This window comes from Blennius ocellaris (genome assembly GCF_963422515.1).
Source record: "Blennius ocellaris genome assembly, chromosome: 19".
In the NCBI taxonomy this organism is placed as follows: Eukaryota; Metazoa; Chordata; class Actinopteri; order Blenniiformes; family Blenniidae; genus Blennius; species Blennius ocellaris.
The window spans coordinates 1285001-1302483 of NC_137668.1; the positions used below are offsets into that span (position 1 = coordinate 1285001).

The 17483-nt window shown below is 43.8% G+C and overlaps 1 protein-coding gene across 1 annotated transcript in view; it reads right to left on the reverse strand.

Annotated features, from left to right (window-relative positions):
- The window catches only part of LOC308143814 (receptor activity-modifying protein 3), a 42623-nt gene that overhangs the window by 14109 nt on the left and 11031 nt on the right, over positions 1-17483 (reverse strand). The window lies entirely within an intron of this gene.

The window sequence follows — 17483 nt, forward strand, 5'->3', positions numbered from 1 at the left end:
CTCTGACCTCCTCTAACCTCCTCTGTCCTCCTCTGCCCTCCTCTGCCCTCCTCTCACCTCCTCTGACCTCTGACCTCCTCTGTCCTCCTCTCACCTCCTCTGTCCTCCTCTCACCTCCTCTAACCTCCTCTGCCCTCCTATGACCTCCTCTCACCTCTGACCTCCTCTAACCTCCTCTGTCCTCCTCTGCCCTCCTCTCACCTCCTCTGACCTCCTCTGACTTCCTCTGTCCTCCTCTCACCTCCTCTGACCTCCTCTCACCTCCTCTCACCTCTGACCTCGTCTGGCCTCCTCTGGCCTCCTGTGACCTTTGACCCCAGGCCCCCTGCTGCTCCCTGCTCTGGCTCTCATGTTCTGCTCCAGCAGCATGAACGGCTGAACGCTAACATGAATATTAATGCTCACGTCTCTGAAACTCACAGTGAACCTGTCAAACTGTCCAGTTTAAAATAGAAAGACATTTCCAAATGTCACCAATCCCAGCATTGTCCCCGAGCGGCTCTTTAACTATGCAAGAGTATCACATCAGGTTTTTTCTCTAACTCATAAATATTGTACCACGCTGCTGTTCACTTTTTTTTCTTCATACCTGGACTGAGTTCAGTTTCTTAGGCCGACGGGGACCAGGAGCAAAGTGGACAGTTCACCAAAAATGTCTTTTATGTGGATGTTTTTGAGACACAAATGTTTGAAGAGATGTACTGCAGTTGTCAGTACCGGTTATTGCGCACGGAGGAAAAGCGTTTGCACACATTTCCTTTCACGGCAGTTTTGAAATGAAGTGTCATTGCTACCTTGAGTCAACAGGAAACGATTGTGCGACTGATAAAGTCAAACTATATTCAGGCTGAGCACAGCCAGCAAGTGTGCATTTTCCTTTTCTTACATGAATGTAATCAAGTCTAATCATTTCCATGTAATTGTCAACCACACGATAGAATAGAATACTCACACATATATATAATCTATTCCTGTCTATATATATATATATATATATAGATGCAAGTCACCGTCACTCCAATGGGAGCAGTTTGGGGTGTCAGTGTCTTGCCCAAGGACACTTCGGTATGTAAACAGGCCGAGATGGAAGAGATGGGAATCGAACCTGCAACCTTCCGATTGGGAGTGGACTGCTTTTCAGAGTGGTGAACATTTTCTCTCCGGGTGAAAACTGAAACGTTCTCAGAACTTTTGGAAAAAGGCTCCCATGGTGGAACTTTTTGAAAATGCTTCGCGGAAACGAGGGGAAAACGCAACTTAGTTTAATGACAAAAACAACGAGCAGCTAGTGGCGTGGCGTGCTCCAAACGCTGCGGGGTAAACATCTCTGGAACAACAACTGTTTGTTTACACTTGAAACGCTGAATCATGTAAATCAGGTCTGAGTTACTTTAACTCTATTCCACCTCACTGACACGGGGCGCTCTCTCTCACTCTGTCCCCATCTTGTTCACTCTTCTCTCTTGCACTCTCTCTCTCGCTCACTCTCTCTCCATCTTGCTCACTCACTCTCTCTCTCTCTATCTCTGTATCCATCTCGCTCTCTCTCCATCTTGTTCACTTGCTCTCTCTCTCCATCTTTGTATCTCACTCACTTTATCTCACTCTCTTTCTCTCTCTTTTACTCTCGCTCGCTCTAACTCCATCTCTCTCGCTCTCTCTCTCTCTCTCTCTCTCTCTCTCTCTCTCTCTCTCTCTCTCTCTCTCTCTCTCTCTCTCTGTCTTTCATCCACCCACTCCACAAAAACAGAGAAATGTATTTTTTCTCTCGGGGGTGTGAGAAAAAAAAAAGACGTACTGGAAGCCTTTTTTTTCTGCCCTATTTTTTTCCCCCTGAAAAGAAAACGCTGCGTTTTCACTTGAAGCCGTTGTCGTAATCTTCCGCTCAGACAGAAAACAACCTGCTGCGAAGCGACGGACGTTCTAAACGTCAGAGTGACGTCAACGCAAGACCAGGGTTGCTGGTTCAATCCCCGTCTCACCCACACTGCTTCCAATGGACTGATTGGGCACCATCTGGTCACGTTCAGTGTGAACGGATGAATGAGTGTCGCCTCAGTAGGGAACAGGAGAATCTAGAAATTGTGTACAGCGAACAGACCTTTCACATAAAATGCTGCTATTAGTAGTTCTGGTACCACAGTTCTCTGCTACGGTCTGATAATACTGAGGGTATCTGGTGTTTGTGTCCTGTGATGGACTGGCACTGGGTCCAGGATGTACTGACCCTGAGCTGGATGGAGCAGCGAGGAAGATGGATGGACAAATGGACTTCAACTTGGCCAAAATGCAAAGGGAATACAAATAATCCACCTTTTTTTCCCCAAACTCCAGCACCGTGAAATGCAGGAAGCTGCTTTAGAACAGCCGTTCTGACAGTGTGTTCTCACTCTAATTGGCTTTAATGTGGACTTTTTCCAAGTGACTTGATTTAACAGTGTTTTCTCGAAAAGCAACAGTGACATTTGTCTCTGACCAACTTTAATCTGTTCACATGTATCTGTTGTGACAGACAAGTCTCTCAGTGAATTTCTCATCCATCTTGTAAACATTCTCTCTTTTCTTCCCCATCTTCTTTTCTCTGAAGATTTCTTTTGTTTGTTTGTTTGTTTGTTTGTTTGTTTGTTTGTTTGTTTGGGGGGGGGGGTTGTCGACTGCAGCATCAAGAGTGAGGAAAGTGAAACAGGCTGCACAGGAAGGCGACTCTCTCTCGGTTTGAAGCGACGCCCGGCAGGACAGAGACCGTTACCAAGTGAGAGCGCTAAATTTAGAGACTTCCCTGTTTTGAGCATGTGAGGATGTTCAGAGGTGGAGGGATCACACTATTGGTTCGGAAGCACAGCGATGTGGTGAGAAACTCTCTTCCCTCGTGATGAGACGCTACAATCTGAAGTGGACGATTTGCAGACTCTGCGCCTTTTCTTTGTTTACATGCAGAATCTGTATCGAAACAGGCAATTAGCACTTTTTTAATTCCTCTTAATTCTAATTAGGATGTGTGGGTCATTGGAGTTGGAGAGCTTTTCTATTGGAAGCAGTTTTGCAGTTTTAGATCGTTAAAGTTGATACAATTGTGACACAGGATGTTTTGCCAAAAAAAAACCAAAAGAGCCACAGCAAACCTGAGAGTTCATCTCGAATTTTGTGTCGCTGCTCTTTTATTTTCAGGAAGTGGTTTTGTTTGTCTGAACATCTTTGTTTGATTACTACCAAACATGACAAGTCAATAAAGACATGCCTGGGTCCAAGAGAAAAGCGTTGATTTTGCGTTCTCCTTTCAGAAAACGTTGCCGTTTGCGCAGCAATGTAATGAAAACGATGTCCATTTGCATGGAAAAGGCAGGAACACTGAAAACAACGTAGTTAGCATGCCAGACCACAAGCTGGCGCTGTTGGCTGTTTATGTAATGAAACCACACACACACGTAGGAAATAATACGCGATAAACAATAGGGACTTCAGAAAAGTAGTGTTTTTCCCGTTTCCACGGAAACGGAGTGGGATTGTTTCCAAAGAGTTGCATTTTGCCCCTCCGTTTCCATGGAGACAGAGAAAGATTGCTTTAGAAAAGTTGGGTTTTTCGCATCTACATGGAAACAGAGTCAGATCGGTTTTTAAAAAAGTTCCACTTTGGAAGCAGTTTTCAAAAAGTTGCGTTTTCAGGTGATTCCAAGCACCGTTGTTGTGTAAAGGGAAACCAAAACGCAACACAACCTTAACGTTTCCACTTAGAAACGGCGCCTGAAGCTGCCGCCACAGTTTTACAGTATCATATTCACCATATCACGAGTGGTCCTCGTCTTGTCTGAGGCAGGATCTGGCGTGAAGACTTCTCACAGCCTCCATCATGTATCATAACAAGGAAGGTCAAAAACTAACTAATCGCCTCTGAACAGCGTCCAAAGTATACACTGATGCTGGAACAACTGCCAGTTATCTTGGATAAAAGGGTCTTTTTGCACATTTTTGAACAATTCTACAGCCATTTAAAAAAAAAATATCAGTCACAAGAGGTTGAAAAGGAGATAAAAATGTATTTTTAGCTATAGCTTTCTGGCGGCATCGACTCCATTCTCTTTCTATTGTCTGAGGACAGAGCAAAAGGCGCCGAGTCGGGTTACGCTGAGCTGCCCTGCTGACTTGAATGAACATTTTTAAAGCTTTCGGGACCCAGGATACACTCTGCATTCAAAGTTCAGACCCAAGCTTCTTCTGCTCAACGGACCAGAGCAAAGATATTTTAATTATGAATAGCTACAAGTATGACATTCGCCGTGTCTCGCTAAACTTCGCCGAGCCTCATTCAGACCTATGGCAAAGGCATAATAAGAGCAAGAATGTGCAATTAGGAAATTCCTGAAATGAAGACCTGAAGTCAGACGACTCTAACAAGCCGTGTCAGAACAAAGGGCCTCCGGGGGCGACGGCCCGCCGAGCTGCTGCCGGGCGACTCGCTTCCATCTTCATCAGACCGGATCGAGGCGGCGACGCTCGCTGCCTGAGAATATATCCTCTCCAGAGGGGCTGCAAAGTTGACTCTCAAACCTTTCTGCCCTCTATTCGACAGGGGAATTGGAGATGATGCACACGGAGACAGGAAATCACTTCTCGGGCTCCGGGGGCACAAAACCCACTGATCAATACGACAAATCAGCTATTCGGGACATTTGCTCAAACGTGTGCATTCCCTGGAAGTTTTCTCAAGACTTGGCTTTTCTGTATTTTTATTCCTAAGCCTCACGCAGTCCCAAAATAACATCTTGTGTATGACAGCCAACATAAACAGCATCTCCAGTACAAAAGCGCCCGTGCAGCAAAAGCAAATAAACGCCGCGCACAACAGAGTGCCAGAGACAGGACGGAGCTCAGCAGCTTCCACAACATATAGAGAAAGATGCAACGGTAACTATGGCAACGTTTCAAGTTTAAATGCTTCGGAGCAGAAACGTTTTGCATTCATATGGCAACGTCATTAAAATAATGTCAAGAACGCTGAAAACAATGCAGTTACCATGCCAGGCCACAAGGTGATGCTGTTGTTTGTTTTTGAAATGAAATCACACACCCACATGCACCACATGCTGTCAACAATAACAAACGGGAGAACACGGACATTCTAGTGGACAGACGACCAATTTGGATTGTTGTTATGACGACTGTCAAAATAAAAGTCGCAGGAGAATATGGACTGGGACTCATGACACTGAAGGAAACATTGTTGTTGCTGTTCATCTACTGAGCATGTGCAGAACAACTGTATACTAAAGCAGCCTTTCCAAAAAAATTGGATTTCTTTGTCTCCACGGGGATTGAGTTGGAGCGTTTTCTAAAAGTTGCATTTTACTGTTTCTGTGGAGATGGAGCAATGCTATCGCTGCAATGACATTTCTGGGGGAACATGTTTTATACCAGTGTGAATAAAACTTTTGCTTTAAACCATGAAAATGTTTTTCAGGGTCCTTCATTGTTACTTGAAATGTGGAGCATCTCACCAATCTGTGACGTCGCGCTGCTTTAAAACATGACGAGATTCCAGGTGAGTTCATGTGATTTTAACCACAAAGTTGCACAAACGATGTTGCAGCAGGATGAGCAGCATTAGCATTAGCTCCTGCTGAACAGGAGGAGGAGGAGGAGGAGGAAGAGAAGGAGGAGGTTACAACTCCTCTTCATTCACTGAGCGAAGTCGTCTGGACTCCAGAGCTTTGTCTGCAGTTCACAGCCACACAAGACTAGGATTTATCGCAGCTCACAAAATGTCCCCATTTCGACGCTCGTTTAATTTGGCTGAGCGTCAAATCAACAGAATAAATCAGAAGCGCGGTGTAGCTCTGCTCTGACAACTTGGGAGTCAGTGAAAGAATCACACAACCGCTCAGCTTCGCGGAATTCAAATATGACTTTCTTTTCTTTCTTTTTTTTTTCTTTCGGTTAATCAGTGAAAACAGGAGGCAAAGGCCCCGTCTAAGTGATTTCAAAAGCAGTGAACGCATCCAGTTTTTCCAGACGTTCCTCTCGCAGCTGGCATTGTAAAGGTGTACCTCAGGGCTCCATGCACGGACCACTGTCATTTCCTTAGGCTCCTGTTGACACAATGTTTTCCAGTGAAAACACCAAGAGAAAACATTTGTTGTTTTTGTTTTGATTTGTTTGTTAATGACAAGAAAGTCAGTGAAGGAAGAAGCCCACGTGAAGGCAACTTTGCTTCAACAGCAACTTGCAGCAACGTTGAAACGTTGCCGTTTTCATGTTGGGCCACTAGTGAGTGCTGTTGTTTGTTTTTGTAATGAAACCACACACACACACACACACACACACACACACACACACACACACACACACACACACACACACACACACACACACACACACACACACACAGTTGTTATAAACATTGACAATGGGGGAACACGGACAGGCGACGAAGTTGGAATCTGCAGTAACTGTGTGAATCCTCCTGCTGAATTGACTGAGACGTCCAACACTCTGCTCTCTCTCAGCGTTTCCTCTTCGAGCCTTTAAGTTAAACATCCGAGAAGTAATCATCCTGGAGCGTCGCAAACCACCGAATCGCTAAATCTCTCATTAGAGTCACGCAGACTGATGATTTGGTTTGTTTGTTTTCCGCTGAGGTTCGCCGTGTTGTTTGAGAAAATCGCCGGTCAACAAAAGTCCGAGAACAACATTTCAATGAAGCCTGTGAGTTCTTGTTCAGCGTCGAAGCCAGGATTCGTCGAAACGAATTAGCATTTTAATTACTTTTCCCACAAGATATCCATAGAAATGACTTTAATTACAGATTCCATTTTATTAAAAAGGCAGCCACTGGTGGAATCAGAGCTGGATGCTTAATTCTCATACAAGTGAGTCATTTTCTCATACTGTGGGACATTTACTCAATTCCCTGCATGCGGGAGTTCAACATCAACAAGGCACCAGCTGCTTCTGTTTAAAAGCTTCCCCTTGAAATGAAGGAGAGGCGTCTTCAACTTAAAAGTCGATCAGCAGACGTACGCCACCCCGGTGCAGCTGCAGGCTTTCTATGTATATTTTTGTATCAGAAAGGTTTTGTGTTCACAGAGCAACACTTTGAAAATGATGCACGTTTCCATGGAAACTGCAAAAAAAACATGCAAACGATGGAGTTACCATGCCAGGCCACGAGTTGGCGCTGTGTTGTTTGTAATGAAAAGCACACAGACATGCAGCAGAGAGCAACATATTCTAGACAATCCAGTGGACAGACGACCAAGTTGCATTGTTATCACGGTGACTGTCAAAATAAAAGTACCAAGTCCCAGGAGAATATGGACTGGGAGTCATGACACTCCGGAGGAAACACTGTTCTGGTCGTCCAGCTACTGAGCATGTGCAGGAGAATTACTAACTCTCATGTTTCAGATCTCACACCATGTAGTCTGTTTTTGGATGAATGTCTAAAGTTTTTCAAATTAAAGAAAAGAACTGGGAACAACTATTTACATCCATAGGCAATAAAAAGCCTATGTTCTTGTGCTAATTAGAGGTTTGCTGTTAGAATTCTGGCTTTGTTTTGGATTTTTTGGAGCTAAATATTTGGAGGATTCCTGATCACACTCACAGCAAACCCTGGAATGAAAAATGCCTTAAATCGTAATATAGGTTTTACCCTCCACTCCCGATAAATCACTGCCACCCAGGGTGCGCAACTCTATATCTGCAGTAATAGTTAGCTATGATGTGATAACCCAGGAGTGTCAAACATAAGGGTCGTGGGCCAAAACTGGCCCACAAGAGTCTCCAGAACAGCGCAGCACACCACCAGGCCAATGGTGAAAATGTCAAATATAACTGATTTCTTCAACTACTTTCTGAAGATGAGTGGAAACAATGCAACTCTGAGAACCGAGCTGAGATATCAGAGATGCTGCCAGGAAAGATAGCAAATATCACTCACCTCAAATCAGAATACAAAACAGCTGTAGAAGAAACTTTTCTGACATTTCACTGTATTTTAACTCCAGTCATAATTTCTCTGTTTTGTCAAAATATAGACATTTTCATACGTGACAACAGAGAAGAACTTTAAAGTTAAAATTCAAAGTTTATTATAGCACTATCTTACCAGTCCGGCCCGTCAAGATGACGGCCTGTACGTAGAAAATGAAGTAAAATGTGTTTGACACTCTTAAAATAGAGGATGAAAGACCTGCCGAGGCCCAAACAGTGGCACGGCTTCATTTTACCAGCTCTTATAAGAGACTTCACTGCGTCGTCACCTTTCACCACGTGATCCTCCACAAATGCTCTCACACCAGTAAAGATGGCTGCCGGGCTCACAGGAACTGTGGCTTCAGTGTCTTGCCCCGAGAGATCAAACCGCCAACCTCGGGATTGGAAATTGACCAGCGCCGCCCCGGGAAGGTAAATAATGGAGCTCAGATTTAATTAGAGCAAAACTTTCTGCGCTTGGCTGCGAACTGAACCTGGGAAGAGACAAGATCTGGTGTTGGTTGGACGCCGGGACAATGCTTGCTAAACAGGAAATTAAGTCAGTGTTGTCTGGCTCCGGGGTCGACGCCCACAGCCAAAATGTGTACTGCTTCTCTAATTGAATCGGGGGAAATTAAAATGGGACATAAATCAGGTGTCTTTTTTGTCTCGTCCTCTTCCTGCTGCACCATTTCTCTGTCTGTCGCTCAGAGGCCACAATGAGAGGAGGAATCAGCTGAGGGAGGTGAGAGAAGAGAAATGAGGGGGCAAAGTAGCAAACATTGGTCACAAACCTAATCAAATTCTCTCATCAAATTGCATTCGGTTAGAATCCTTTTTCCTTTTATCGAACCAGAGAAAATCACAGTCAAGCTGGATAAAGTAGTTTTAAAAACTTCATTTATTTATTTATCATCCATCTTCAGATCAGACAGGTTGATGCCACATTGTTCATTTCTGAGCAAAAATAAAAATGGTTTCCATTCCAATTCCGGGGGGAAAGACGTCTGTCTGGGGAACATTGTGAGACGCTTAGAAGCGGGTCATTAAAGGTGATCTGATCGACGCTGAAAACTTTTGAGTTCCCACGTTAGACAATCCGTAGACTTTCAATCAGTTTTTACATTGGACATCATCTATTTGTGTGGTAACTCTCTCTAAAAATGGAAGCTCAGCCAAGCAGACGCTGAAGAAACGCTATGAAAAAAAACAAAAAAACTTTGAGTAACAGCTGCTAAAGACTTGAAGGAATCACTGAAGCAAAGTAATCTCTGTGTCCATGAGTCAGCCTGTCAGCAGATAGAGGAAACTGCTGCTCAGTGAATAAAGGAAAAATAACGTTCACTGCACAGCTGAGGCTTACTGATGAAACTCTGTTGAAATGACCAACGTGACATCAGCCTCACGTCGCAGGCGTGTGGACGGATGAACCGAGTGCAGATCCACTAAAAACAGACTTCTTAAACAAAAAACAAAGACCAAAGCTGAAATTAAATGCGACGGATGAGACCAAAGGACTAAACCAGGAGCCCGAGTGTGAAGACGTGAACGTGTTTAACAACGTAAAGAGCAAAAAAGCTTCTTCTTCTTAATTTTTATTTTGTAAGAAAAAAAAAAGGGGAACTACAATAAAACTCTGCAAGCTGCCTATTCCATCTGGAGCTCGTTTCTTCCTTCACTGACTTTCTTCTCACTGACAAACAAATCAAAACAAAACAACAAATGTTTTCTCTTGGTATTTTCACTGGAAAACATCGTGTCGACAGGAGCCTCAGGAAACGGCAGTGGTCCGGGTATGGAGCTCTGAGGTACGCCTTCACAATGTAGCATCAACAGGAGCACCTGGACAACTGGATGCGTCCACTGAATAGAACAATGAAGCACAGATCCGATGATCAACTATGTAATGAAGCTCCAATGTCAAAGAATTCAAGCTATTCTATAACAATAGTTGTATTGTTTTCAACAACAGAGATATTTACCGTCTCCAAGTACAGTTAGGTGAAGAATAATCCACAGCTGAAAGGAGATAAAGCTTATTTCAATCTGTAAACATATCCCCCCCTCCCCTCCCTAAAGATGGCTGACGTCTTGGCCGTCCCTCACTTGCAGAAAAATAAACTCCAGCGAGATCAATGAGGAGGCAGCAGAGTTTGTTTTATGTGCTTGACAGATTCCATCGCAGCCGGCCAGGAGGAGTCGGATTGAACTGTAAATATCTACATGACGAATTTATTTTCTTTCCCCGGAAGACAAATAACACGGACATAAAGATTACAGAGAATTTTAAAGCGGAACTCACTTTCAATGCCAGGATGAAGAAAAGTTCCAATCCCAGCAAAGTGATTCCCGCCCTGGTTGTTTGTTTTTTCTTTACGGCTCCTCAAACAAACACGGAGGTTCTCAGGTGGATGTGACTGGAGGAGACGTCGTATTTAAAACACTTTCACCTCGCTTCAGGTAAACAGAAAGCCTTTCAACCACGTCAAATGTAAAAGGAAGTTTGGCACAGGCGAACAGAAAGCTGGGAACACAACTTCAACTATTATTAAAGCAGTTGGGAACCATTTAAGTGACTCGATCGCTTTAAACTTGGCAAACAAACGATGATTAATGGCTTCAGAGTGTTTCTCAAAATGTCCCTGTCAAGAAGATGTCGGTACTTAATCCCCCCTTCGCCTCCGTTTGCTTGGTTATTTTCTATTTAAACATGCCGGCGAGTGATTTCCCATCATCTTCCAGTATTTTTATCCCCCGGGTCAAATCCAGCGCTGATGTTAATTCTCGAGGTTAAACAAACGAACGAGGGCATTTAAGAACAAATATAAGGCGGTTTAAATTGAATCTGAATGGCGATTAAGAGGAAAATGTGAAGTAGTGGCTTCACAAACGTCCTCTCTTGACCTTCCAGAAGCAAGCGTGCCGTCAGCCAGCCCTGTTATCCGAAGCACTGTCTCACAGGAAGATGGACGACCTTCCAGCCGATGTCAGCGGCCGTCACCGCGTCCTGAGCTGACAGAACAACAAGCGGAGGATGTTGTCGTGGCAGAGGGGGAAACAGCCCCTTCAGGGTCAGGCGAAGTCACAGCGCGACACTTATGACTGACTTTCTGAGAGTCCGTGCTCGTCCGGGTCAGAGAAAGTCGCTCTAACAAGGTCCTGATGAAAAGTGCGCCATCGTTGAGGCGACCTCCATGCGAGGGGGGAAATAAAGAAAATCTCCTTTTTCAATCTGAGAAAGTACATCCACTTATTCATTTGTTTTTCTATGCAGACTTTATTGAATTTCGAGTTGGCAGAGCGCTGGAAACCACCGCTGACTCCTGAACAGCTCGCCACAAGGTGAACGCACAGACAGGTGTTTTAAATTCAATTCAGGTGTTTTTCTTTATATCCTACCAGGGACCAACATGTCCATCTCGCGGCACTTTGACAGAGAGAAGCCCAGCGATCCCCCCAACATGAGCAAGCGCGTGGCGAAGAACCTGAAGGAAACTTAAGCTCAGAGGTGGAAGATTTCTACTGTTAGACGGAGCCGAGCAGAAACAAACCGTCGCCTATTCAACCTCACAACCAAGTCAAAGCAGCAGGAGAAATGTGCAGTACAGAGGTCACATTCATTACTGAAGACTCAGGCCTCGTTTACATGGCAACGCTCTGAACTGAAAACAACGGGGGTTTTGGGTGTGCACTACAGCCGTACTGAATAGTTCTTCTGCACATGCTCAGTCCATGGACAATAAGGCCACGATGACACGTTGGAAAAACTAATATTTCCCCTTCTATGTTCACAAAAAACGTTCATTTACACTGACCCAAATATATAGCTGGTTCAGAGCTGCTATGAACTGTCAAACCTGTGGGGGGCAGTGTAACGAGAGGCATGAAGCTATGATCAGCCAATCAGAATTCTGGAAAAAAAACAGTCCATATTCTCCTGGGATTTGTTACTTATATTTTAACAGTCACTGTAATAACAATCCAACTTGGTCGTCTGTCCACTAGAATGTCTGGGTTCTATCGTTGTTAATGTTTATAGTGTGTTGTTTTCTGCTGCGTGTTTGAATATGAAAATGAAAACGACATTGTTTTTAATGTCTTTAATGTTGCCAGAGTGCAACTTTTTTGAAGAAGCTCCAGCCACAATGTAAACAGTGAAAATGCACATTTTCATTCCGGTCCATACATTTACAGGAACAAAGAAGTCATCGTTCCTGTCGGCGATTGTTTTCCAAATCCGAGCACAAATCTTTTCTAAAAGGAAAATGTAAAAACAATAGTGTTCAGTTGATGGGGTAAATACGCTCTATCGTCAACGCGTTCAAACTCTACCAAGTTTAACTCGTAAAAGTTTCAATGTTGTTGTCGTGAAACTGCTTATTAAGTCTGGAGTCTCAGAGTTTTATTGTGCAGCTCAGATACTGCCACGCTGCGTCGTTATTCCCTCCGGGTGGGTTTTCTCGTTGCAGATGGAAAGTCTCCGTTACAGGCAACAAAACTCATAACTGACACCGAGTAATAGACACGGGAACGACTTTAATTTTTATCACTTTCTTAGACTGGCGCACATTGTGTCCCTTCAGTCTGACTGGATGATACCAGGTGAAGAGAAACCGTTGAGTTGGACACATATTGGGGGAAAAATCAGAGAAAGAGAAACATTCTACAAACACTGTACAGCTCAGAGAAAGAAAAAACACTTTGACTGTAAACTATGTATGTATGTATGTGTGTATGTATGTATGTATGTATGTGTGTATGTATGTATGTATGTATGTATGTATGTATGTATGTATGTATGTATGTATGTATGTATGTATGTATGTGTGTGTGTATGTATGTATGTATGTATGTATGTATGTATGTATGTATGTATGTATGTATGTATGTATGTATGTATGTATGTAATTTATTTTGACTGTATTCATTTATTTATATATTTAATACCATTTTATTTCATATAAACATTGACTTGCCTCTGCCTGTTTTTTTTAATAAATTATAAAGCTTACAGGAATGTAACTACTATTTATTTATTTATTTGAATTTAAAGAAATTATCTATCTATCTATCTATCTATCCATCATAAACATATAAACAAAGTATGAGATGGGAAAGTGGACAAAGTGGTTTTGCATGTCAATGATCTTGGTTTCATTGAGTGTTACAGTGTGTTACAGTGTGTTACAGTGTATCACAGTGTATCACAGTGTATCACAGTGTGTTACAGTGTATCACAGTGTATCACAGTGTATCACAGTGTATCACAGTGTGTTACAGTGTATCACAGTGTATCACAGTGTATCACAGTGTGTTACAGTGTATCACAGTGTATCACAGTGTATCACAGTGTGTTACAGTGTTACAGTGTATCACAGTGTATCACAGTGTATCACAGTGTGTTACAGTGTTACAGTGTATCACAGTGTATCACAGTGTATCACAGTGTTACAGTGTATCACAGTGTATCACAGTGTGTTACAGTGTTACAGTGTATCACAGTGTATCACAGTGTATCACAGTGTATCAGTGTGTTACAGTGTATCACAGTGTGTTACAGTATGTCAGTGTGTCACAGTGTGTTACAGTGTGTCACAGTGTGTTACAGTGTGTTAACCCCATGATGGACAGATGACCGCCCTGCACTGCCTCCACTTACAGTAAAGTCAATTAGCATTAGCTCCAGCCCACTGCAGGGCCCATGTGGATGTATGTAAGAGGTTGCAATGTCAGGAGAAAGAAAACTATATAAGTCCAAATACGTTTTTACAAACTCCTTGATAACCAATTTATTATGTTCTGTTAATTCCATGTTCATTTCACAGTTTCTTGAATTAATTTTCACTTTTTATACTTATCCAAATGAAAGGAATGCATTTTCTACAAGCATTGACATCTGCATAATTCTTGTTCACTGCACATTTGGGTTGTTGCCAATAATTCCTTGAAAAAAACCTGCAGTTGTGTTCATAGAAAGCAGCACTTGCTTCCAAGTTCTGCTTTTCTCCTGAGATTCTCTGGCTGTTTATGTAAATGTTACTGATACTGATGATTACTGAGCGACAGTATATTAACTGTGCTGACAGTTACGAGGTTCACCAACCAGGCCTCATTTACGCAGCAACATTTTGAATGAAAATGTCAGTTTGCACGGAAACGACAAACGCTGAAAACAATGTCGTTTTCAGGTTGGGCCACTAGTGGGTGCTGTTGTTGGTTTTTGAAATGAAACCGCATGTGTGTGCAGAGAACAATACACAATAAACAATTTTTAATTGTTTTTCCTTTTCTTTTTAGTTTTTTCCTTTTTTGTCTTTTCCTGAAAATAGCTATACTAACAACTTTTAATCATTTAAGTTTGACATTTTCTTTCCTGTATTACTTAATTATTTTACATGTTATGTTACAAAAGTTTTAGTTATATTGACTCTTTTTTTCTATTCCATTCATCCTGGCTTTTTTAGCTGTTTTACCTAATTCAGGGGTGTTTAGCCAGGAGATGAGGCCATATCTGAAAATCAGTGTGGGAAAAAAGATAATGTTTATTTCTGAATAATTTTCTTCAATTACTTGGAAAGTGACTGTCAACTACAAAACTACGAGTCCAAGGAGAATATGGACTGGTAATCGTGACATTCTGGAGGAAGCATTGCCCTTTTTGTACAGCTACAGAAGAACCCTTGACTACGGCTGTGGTTGCATTATCCCCGTTTTCCTGACAACAGTCAGAGCGTTTCAAAAAGTTACGTTTTCCCCTGTTTCCATGATGACGAAGTCAGAGCATTTTCAAAACGTTGCATTTCCATGACTATGAAGTCAGAGTGTTTTCAAAAAGTTGCGTTTCCATGATGACGAAGTCAGACCGTGTTCAAAAAGTTACATTTTGCTCTGTTTCCATGGCGATGGAGACAAAGCATTTTCAAAGAGTTGTATTTCCCCTGTTTCCATGATGACAAAGTCAGAGCATTTTCAAAGCGTTGCATTTTCCCCTACTTCCACGGAGACGGGATCAGAGTGTTTTCAAAAAGTGTTTTCCCACATTTCCACAACACCTCAAAAGGGCTTCACCTTGGGAGCCGCTCTCAAAAACTCCCAGTAGCACTGAGCACCATTGTAGACAAACAGAGCCCCAAAACTGCTGCCACAGTTTTTCCATTTTCACTTGAAGGCGCCGTGGAGTGAACGTGAGACTTCATCTCCTCTCGTGTGCCTGGAGTCTCCGGGTTCGGCCACAAGCTGTCAGCGGCCTCAGCGTGAGACGTTTCATTCCAGCTTTGAGAATCCGGCAGCCTCAGGAGGGACGGACCTGCCAGACGCTCAGCGGGAATTATTTCACTGCATTCAACTCGCTCTGGAGGCAATGCCACTGCCAGACAAAAGAAATCTCTCCTCGCCGCAGATGAGCTCTCTTGAAGTGGGAACTACGCGGTGGCTTTTCTATTCTCCCAAAACAAGCTCCAGGAACTGGAAGGGATTGACAGCTTGGGTAATTATTTTCTGACCTGCTGGCTGATGTGCCGGGTGAGGCTGGCGGAAATGAAGGCAGGAACATGAGGCAGATTGAACAAGAAAGAGATTGAACAAGAAAGAGATTGAACAGGAAAGAGATTGAACAGGAAAGAGATTGAAGAGGAAGGTGGAGGCTGAATATTGCTCTTTTCTCACGCCTGGATCCATTTCAGTAAAACCTCTTCACCTGTTTTATCACAACCGGCCGGCGCGCTTCTTAAGAGACTCCTCACGTTTATGTGATGCTTGGAAAAGCTGTGGGAACTCCTTCATTTACCTCCATCCATCACCTCCACCCCCACGTCACCCCCAGAGCCAAGGAGCGTCCTGATCCCTTCAGAGGTCTACTGAATCCAAAATGAGCAACGATCTACAAAAATGGTTCCCTGACAGCCCACAACTTAATCTGATCCGTCTTTATCCGTGTGGACTGTTTATTGGAAGATTTATGTAAACAAACCTGGAGATTAATGGGTTGAAAAATAAATGTGAGGTGGAGGGATCAAGTATATAAGTCTGTATGTTCTCTCTTTGCTAAATGGATTTTCTCCACTTCATGACTCCAACTTCTGGTGAATGGATGGATGGATGGATGGATGGATGGATGGATGGATGGATGGATGGAGGGATGGATGAGGGAGGCAGGGAAGGAGGGAAAGAGGAAAGGAGGGAAGGAAGGGGGGAGGATCCATGAAAGAATGGATGGATGATTTATGGATGGATGGATGGATGGATGGATGGAGGTAGTGAGCGAGCGAGGGAGGACGAGAGGGATGGATGGATGGATAGATGAATGGATGGAGGGCGGGAGGGAGGGAGGATTCTTGAAAGAATGGGTGGATGATCCATGGCTGGATGGATGGATAGCTGAATGGATGAATGGATAGATGGAGGGAGTGGGGGAGGGACGGATGGATGGATCCATAAAAGAATGGATGGATGGACAAATGATCCATGAAAGGATGAATGGATAGATGAGTGGATGGATAGATGGGTGGATGGAGGTAGTAGATGATCTATAAAAGAATGATGACGGATGAACACGTGCATGAGAGATGAGAGAAATATGATGCATATGGTGGATGACAGAAACATGTAGGGAAAGATGAATGAATGAATCGATAATCATCCATTTTTCCATCCATCCATCCATCCATCCATCCGACTGAGACGTTAATGGAGCAACAGATGTGTGGCTCAATGGATGAATATCTGGTGTGGGAGGGGCAATGGAGCTGTGGCTGGATGGATGTATGACAGAGGAATATAGAGCTTTAGAAGAGGGGATCCATAAAGCAGAGAGAGGACCCCCCCCAGCTGAAGACCCCCTGGATATAGTTGGTGGTGACGATCGCCTGAGCAGAATCACAGAGGACTGCTGTGCTCCACTCATTCAGTTGGTGCTGCACATGAAAGTGATCAGAACGACGCACCTGATGATCGATGACTGGAATGCCAGCAGCGCAATGAATCATGGGTAAAATACCCCTCAGTTTAAGCACCCAGCCGTCCAGGTTGGTGGAGGTGGGAGGGTGGGCGGGGTGGAGGTGGAGGTGGGAGGGTGGGGGGGTGGGGGTCAAGCAAGAGAGAGAGGAAGGCCAACGACACAAGCAAAGGGAAACTCCGGGTACTTGGCAAACAAAAGCAGGAAGTGGGTGGGGGTTGGGGGAGAAGTGTGTGTGTGTGTGTGTGGGTGTGGGGGGGGGGGGGGGGGTCCTAGATGGCCCTGACAAAAATAGACAGAAATAAAATAAAAATCCATGACAGGGGACTTTCTGCAGAGAAATTGCTCTCTCTCTTTTTCTTTTTTTTTCTCAAGCTATTACACAGCGTGTTCGTATGTGGGGCGGCGGTGGAGCAGCACGTCGCGGGTAAATGTGAGGCTCGGTGAAGGGCTTTCGCTGCAGCGACTCGGTATAAATGCAGTCCATTTACCACGCGGAGAGGAAAATTACAGCCAAGCTTCGGCAAAATAGGCCCCTGTGGGGAGAATCCATCTGTTC